This window comes from Acyrthosiphon pisum, chromosome A1 (genome assembly GCF_005508785.2).
Source record: "Acyrthosiphon pisum isolate AL4f chromosome A1, pea_aphid_22Mar2018_4r6ur, whole genome shotgun sequence".
Classification (NCBI taxonomy): domain Eukaryota; kingdom Metazoa; phylum Arthropoda; class Insecta; order Hemiptera; family Aphididae; genus Acyrthosiphon; species Acyrthosiphon pisum.
The window spans coordinates 79,354,381-79,362,869 of NC_042494.1; positions in this window are offsets into that span (position 1 = coordinate 79,354,381).

Below are 8,489 nucleotides of genomic sequence, written 5' to 3' on the forward strand. Positions count from 1 at the left end.
TTGATATAATCACAACGTTTATTTAGTCCCCTTAATACTCGAGTCTCTAGACTATAAAATTGCTAGTTTTTCCAACTCTCGAGTAACGGCACTATCACTTTTATAAAATATATTATAACCCTTAATATAACTAAAAATATATTTAAGTAATTAAATTTACCTACTTTGTTTTTTAATTTCATAGAAACATGTTTGTAAAATGCATTTAATTTCAATAATTTCAATCGTTTTACTATATAATATATAAACTACGTATTTATATACTTAATACAAAATATATAAACGAACTACTCACGATATTAATCGAAATTAAAATTATTTAAGCTCGCAATCAGTGTGCTCGTACACAATCAACTTTATTATTATATAATTTAAACCCCTTTTTATAACTGCTATATAATGACAATTTAATCGTTGTAACATTATGCGAATTTGCTTTTTGTTTCAATACGAATCGACTGCCTAGGTCATTAGCGAACAATATACATCAAATTACAATTTGCATAATTAATGATAACATTTAATCTTTAGTTTAAATTTTTTTTCGTTATTTTAATTTGGATATAAAATATACTATAATATTATCTGTATTTTATTTTATAACCCGTTGTAGTTTAGTTTTTTTTTTATAATAGTTCATAAAGTGAGTTTCATTTAATCAAATAAAATCTTATTTTATATAGTTATAAATTACATTTTTTACTATGTTTGCAGAGAAAATAATAGGTTAACACTATATATATTCAAACATATTACAAAATATAAACTACTGTTTTTAGGCACTACTTGTATTATTACAACGAGTCTGTTTGATTTTATTTTTTATTCTGTCTTGCGTAAAACAACTATAATTTTTTTTTCTTGACGGACAGGCGTAGAGAGATATTATTATATTATAAATACATATATTAAAAAATATTTGTTTAACCAAAACCTATTAATTGTTCACGTAAAATAATTGGTAAAATAAATTGAAATATTTGAATGTACCTTCTTACTTAATGACATTTTAATATAAATTTTTGATTTATCATTGATAATTAATTATAGTAAAATGACTTAATAAACCTACTGATAGATAACCAAATAAGCAGTGGGTCTGTTCGCTATTATTATTATTATTATTATTATTATTATTATTATTATTATTATTATTATTATAACTATCATTATTATTTTTTTTAGATCATGGGCACCTATCTATGATTTAACAATAATTATTTAGTTAAATTAACATAACATGATAAATAAATACAATTAAATTATTTTATAATACACAATACACATGTACAATTCCAACAATTTATGTGTACAAATTTTGTTTAAAAATGTCAATATTTGTCTATTGTACATATTTTCATCTGGTCCCTCTGGTCATCAATGCTTGTAGCTTGATATAAAAAATCAAGAACCAAAAATTATTTTTGACATAGTTATTTTGTTTGTTCAACATTTCATTTTCAACTTCAACTACATCTAGGACATCTAGGTACTTTTTGAGAATATGATCATTGATTTTAATCACTGATTAAAATCGTTTATAATTTTCTTTCAAATTCAATAGAACATTATGTCCTTGTAATTTGTCCAGTCATAATGTGTGCACTTCAAATTGTTTTTATAGGATTTTCTCTTTTTAAAAAACAAATATTTGTATAACGTAATAATATTATGACAAAATATTATTTTTTCATTCTGTTTTGTTTTTAAAATTTAACTAGGTACCGTATCATGTTTTTAACTGTATAACACATCATAAACAATATAGTTCCAAATCAAATACGCCATAAATATTGAAACACGATAAATAAAATGAAAATATATACTATCGTAAAAAAAATTATCTTATTATGTATTATAATTATTGTTATTATTATTTACTTATAGTTATTAATGATAATTATAGATACAAGGGCATATTGTATACTATCGTGGAATTATCGTAAACTATATATTTCATTGCTGCACATCACACCTCTGCTTAAAGATTTTACGAGTACAACATTAACGCTTTATTTGATATTAAATATTAACAAATTAAGTGACATGAAAATGAATAATTTCGAATCATTGAAATTTAAAATATATTTTTGGAGAAATGTTCTGTTAATCCCGTAGTATTTCAGAAAATTCATATTTTTCTTTATTCATCTTTCATTTGAATTAAATTTCCATTATTATGTCTAATATCTATTATAATTTTAGAAATTTTTTTAGTTTTTTATTAGAAAGATAGAAAATAATATTACAATCTGTATACAAATAACATATACAATAAGTAATTCTAATAACATTTTTTTTTTAAGTAGGCAGGATGGCTTAAGGGAATGAGTCCGTTGACATTACTTCCAATCAGTTAATTATGGGTTAATAATTAATATTCTAACATGATTTACTAATATTTTTAATCTGTACACTTTTTAGTTTTTTTCTTTTTAAATAATCAACTAAGCACTTTTATTTGTAGAAAAAATTTAATATAAATTTATGTACAACATTTGCATACCTAAAACTTGTACAAGTACAAATAGAATTTATGTTTATTTATTGTTTGGAACTTAATCAATAAACCTTGAAACTACACAGCAATAAGTACAAAGAAAAGTATTATTTCTATTCGTTGAAAAGAAAACGAGAAATTTCTAAGTACTTAGATTAAATTTAATTTAGGATGATATCTATTTTAAGCTGTTTTACTGGAAGGTAACTATGGAAATAGTTCATTGAGTAGGTAGCTGTTAAAACGAAAACTAAAAAATGGTATTCAAAGTAAATTTTATAATTTAATAAATAAATTTTCCTATAAAAAAATTTAAAATAAAATAAGTGGTGAACATAAAAAAAAAGTCATATCATAACACTTGCGAACTCAATAATTTAAGCATGGCTTTGTTTATTGACATATTTTATAAAAACAGAAGTATATCAAGACATTTTTCATAAAGTGGTCACTGAATAAAAATATGACACCTAAAACACTTGAGATATTATATTATATTTGTGGAGAATTTAGCTCCACGGCGCAAAGTCAAATTTTAAAATCGTGGACGATGGTAATATTTTTGAAAAATTTAGTGTGGCAGACAGAAGGTTTTTTATAAATGTTTAAGTTTGACATAAACATATTTTTGCAAATAATTTGAAAGAAAATATGAAGGAAATATACGATGCCTAACTATTGCATATTTAAATGTTTCTAATAACTTTGGTTATCGTTATAATCAAAAAAACATTGATATTAAGGACTTGAAATTTTCTCCATTATATTATTATTTTCCATACACAGTGAAATTTTCATAACATTTAGACTAACTCAAATCTATTTACAACACGAATCTAGTCACACTGGTAGACGGTATAAGTTATAAGTTATAATAATATATCAAATCTATGATATAAATATTGTAATCGTAAATAATAATAATTTTAGCGCTGTTTAAGGCAAAAATTAGTTCAACAAACTGTTTTACTAGTTATAGAAAATTAAATTACTAATAATGATTTAAATGTCCTTATAAAAATAGGCTGAATAATAAACATTCGCTCAGAATAATTTTTCTATTTAACATTGAATTAAAATTTAACACATCCATCATTACAATGACCTCAGTTACTTTCCTACTTTTTTAAAAATTACATTGAATCAATTTAATATTTTGGCCAAATATTTTTACTTTTTTCACACCAAAACTTATTACGAAAAAAATGTGGATCATTCCCTCATACAAGTTGGCAAAGAGCAATGAATATTATTTTACTGAATTAAAATCGGGGTTGGTGAAGTGGTATTTTACTAACTGTTAAAGTCAGCAGACAGAATTAGTAACAATATTATGATGTAATATGTGAAACACAGTAGAGCTACGCATAGTAGAAAACAAATTAACATACAATTATATAGGTACCTAGCTTAACTATAATAGTTAATGTTAGTGAAAGTTAGAGTGATACCATAGGGCATATGGCGTTATATTAATGGCGTGAAACAGAGACTGAATGAATCTAGTTTGGGAAATATACGTGTAAATAAAATTACCCGAGATTAAGTACCTGTTTAAAGTCAGTGATATACAGGGGGTTTTGAGATTAATATGAAAATTGAACAATGTATAATTATTATAAAGTAATAGGAAGCGACAGCCCTTGGTTGTTTTTAAATGTAACTCAAATTAATATAATATTCATTATTTATTAAATAATGCTACTAGAGCGTTACGAATACCATTACCAATGCTGTGATTATTTTATTAATGACGAATGAGAATAGACTAATGCATGACGATAACAAAAGGACATTTTGTATAATAACTTTTAATTAAATGTACTTGCTATGAATTTCAATTGCAAAATTTTAGCATCATAATATTAAATAAGACAATAATGAACCAAATTTGCATGTAAATGAAGAATAATAATAGCACGTATTATTAAAAATGGTGCCCTGAAGTCCGAACAGAAAACGACCTAGTACAGTGTATGAGACAAAATTACGATGGGATAATAATATCTTGCTTGTTTACTGAAGCAAAATATTTCATTTCACATAAAATCAATGCATACAAAATGTATAAAATGTTTTTTTTTTATACCTATATAAAAATCAGCCATATGACGCTCAGGATGTGAAAATATCTGTTCGATTAGTATTAATAAATAAATAATATTTATACAAGACATTGTAATTACACATCTGAACTATAATAATTCATTCAAATCTGATTCATAAAATACCTATATATTTGTATTTTGTAGAAATATTGAACATCCATTATCCACTGTGTACAAATATGTCTATTGTATTATAGTTTAAGGCTACAGATACATTTTGTCAATGTCCAATATTTGTATTCCACGTTCATACACTATAATTACTAAATTTCACGTTTATTAGTGCATATACCCATATAGGTAAGATATAATATATAAACTATAATATATTACAACTGCTTATAATATAACATAGCAAGGTCTATTGAACAAAAATATGTACATAAAATACCTACCAAGAAATAGTTTAACTACAAAATACCATAACATGAATTATAAATTTATTGTAATTTACTAATTCACTGAGAATCGTAATTATTTCATCAGTTTTGAAGGACTATTTACAACAGTTTTAGTAAATTGAATTAAATTGTATACATCTAAAAGCACATATTATTTCAAATATATTATATCACATTAATGACTGAAATTATTAAAATATACGCTGCTTAAAACTACACAGTATTTTAAAATCAATTCATAGGTACTTACTCCAAATACAAAATATTAGAAATTGGAAATAATATATATATAGGTATTTAAAATAATATAAAATAATTGAGTGCGTAATTTTTTTTTTAGTTATAAATCCGTAGATTTGTTTGTTGCAGCTCTCCATGCTTCTCTATCGTAGCACAATTCTTTCAGGTGTTTCTAATTTCCTTTATTCGTATCCTGCATTATCTGTGTCATGTATTCTGCCCTTAGTCTTCCTCTTGCAATGTGTTCTTCAACATCTCCTTCAATTATTTTCTTTAGTAAACTTTTATGCAACTTTCTATATAATATTATACAATATATACTCAATGATAATATTATGTATTTATGTATTATAACGTATATTAAAATACACAAAAAGCACAAATTATAATTATATTGTCTTTCGAATGATAACCATCGATGATTTATCTATAGTTTGAGAGTCCATTATTTCCAGTATGTGACATAGGAATTTGCAAAAATGCATTTGTCGAGTACTGTTGGAGTACTCGCTAATATTGTATAAAAATACAATTACCGTTAAAATGGCAATAAATAATTATATAAATCTTGCAGGAGATTCGACGAAAAGATATAGGACAAAATTCTAATTAATCGTATCAGATACAAACGAATTTACTCGTTGATTCTCAGCCACAGATTAACAATATACTATGTGAAATGGAAATCTAATTTAAAAAAATATATATAATTTTATATCTTTAACATAATATGTTTGTTGACTTTGAATTATAAAACTAAAACTAAAAGCGATGATTCGTGTATATTTTTTATTTGTTTTTATATCACTTTAATGGCAATGTTCTCATATTGTATTGTTATAGTTGTGATCAAATATGTTTTTAGTTAAAATAAATTATTCTGAACTATAACCAAACCCAATAGAAGATCACATACTATTTAATCAGAAAGTATTTCGTACCAATATCCAGTGAATTTTTATTTAAAATATGATGTTGAAAATTTATTTTCATTTTTTCTACCCCCATAAATTAGTGGATTTATTAAGATCTGAAAATATTTACTACTTAAAACTCAAGCTTTCATTGAACTGTATTTGGTTTACTTTTTCTTTACAGCTGACCTTGTACTCTATTATTTGGGATTAAGTTGTAAAATATATTCGTTTTCGTTAACCGGTATTTATCGACGTCAGTATACAAAAATGTATTGTGAAACTGTAGAAATTCGATGAAAAAACCTTGCCGTAATATTATTGTTGAAGTATGGTTTTTTTAATACTATTTAGAACACGGACTTTAAATGTTTAAAGCTGTTAACTTGACAACTTAATTTTTCACGTTTTCTTACTTTTGCACCGCAATAACTTTTTATTTATACTATTGTTCTCAGAGTGCTCCTTAAGTTTGCACATTAATAAAATGTTGATGAGTAAAACGTTATTGTTTTTTTCATCTTATTAAGTTTTCCTCTTCCCCCATTACGATTGTCTATTGCACCCCCCCCCCCCCCCACCACCACCACCACTGACAGCTCAATCGGTGACGTGGTGTCGGCATTGACCTCACTGCAGGCTGCATTTTCATACCACCGCGATAGATAGGAGGATTTTGGGCGGTCATTCCCTTACCACTCATCATCACTACCACCGAAGGAAAAATAAAATGCCGGGGTGTATCAAAATAAAGAAGAAATATAAACACGACAATCAACCCCCCCACCCCGAACCAAAACAAAATAAAAAATAATACAAAAAATACTCTGGTGCGGTGTTTTTACGGGTATATACGATCCCACCCTACATTGGCGGTGGTGGCAACGGTGCGTCATCAGCGGTTCGGTGGTGCCAGCTAAAACAGCGACGTCGACGTATACCAACCACCAACCGAGAGAGCCGAGTGTTTGCGCCGAGGTTACCGTCACCGCATAACCGCAATTTCATTATTTACGTGACTAAAGATATTCGCAAACGTGAGCTCGTAAATTTCATCGGCAATGTCTCCCGCTGTTTGGCCCTTATCTCCACTCGGTGTGCGTGCATGTCGGTTTTTCTATTTTTACCCCTCACCACCTCTCACATGGGAATCCAGGAAATTAAATTTTAATTCCATCGGTCCTCCTGCGGGTAGCTCCATGCCCGACGGTCTCGCGTCGCGCTGTTGGGGGTTAGTTGTTTTAATATAATAATATCGCGTAGCTGTTACCTACCTTATACCTTTACAATATAATATAATACACCAGTATAAACGCGAGAAAACGCTCAACACTTTGCACTGGCGGTGGCGGCGTATATACGACCTATATACGTTAGGTTGACGCTGCGAAGGAAGACGCCCGCGGAAGGGTTTCAGGAGTCGAATTTAATCTAAATCAAGTCGATAATTATGTTTCACCGAAACAACAAAAACTATACGTAAATAACACATCACGGTGGCGTATATGAATACACACGACATCAATCCTCGACGCGGTTGTAGCCCAACATCAACCCCACGTCTCTTCCACGTGTACCTGCACCTACCGCCTCAGGGCCATGGTGCAGTCTACCCCCTCTCACGCAACCTAACCTTGTTATTGCGCCTCATTTCACTCGTACGTTTTCCACCCTCCGCGGCGGTAGTCGACGAACACCCGAATTAGTAAAGACGAGAGAGCAAAATTTGTTTACGCGTTTTTGATTTGCACTAGGTATATGAACACGCATACAAGCATATTGATGACGGTACGTTGAAATTATTCGCCCCGTTTTTCTTATACGCCCTCAATGTCCGTATTCCGTTTAATTTGAACGTAATAAAAAATTAAACGCACAACTGCAAAGTGCAAACACACATATATATGCTATATATTAATATTCAAATTAAAATATTATAATAGAATATACAGTGGATTAGAAACCATTCTCACTGATACCATTTGGTCCAAGACTAGAGGAAGTTTTCCCGATTTAATTAATTTTAAACCTCTTCAAAAATAATAGAAAATAGTCCTCATGTAATGTGAAGTAAAATATCGATGTAACGCGAATACAGTTATACATATAATATAATTTGTATGAAGACTAATTCGATTAAAATGTTAGAGGTTCGTCATTTAACAATAGTAGATGGTAGTTGATACCTACAAAGCCGTACAGTCTGACCATTAAAAAACTTTATTTTATTGATAGAAAAACAAACTCATGTCCAAACTTACTAAACATGTTTATTTCAACATAAATATTTTGTAAAGCTTCTTATTTTTGGCGAACATTTAATTGT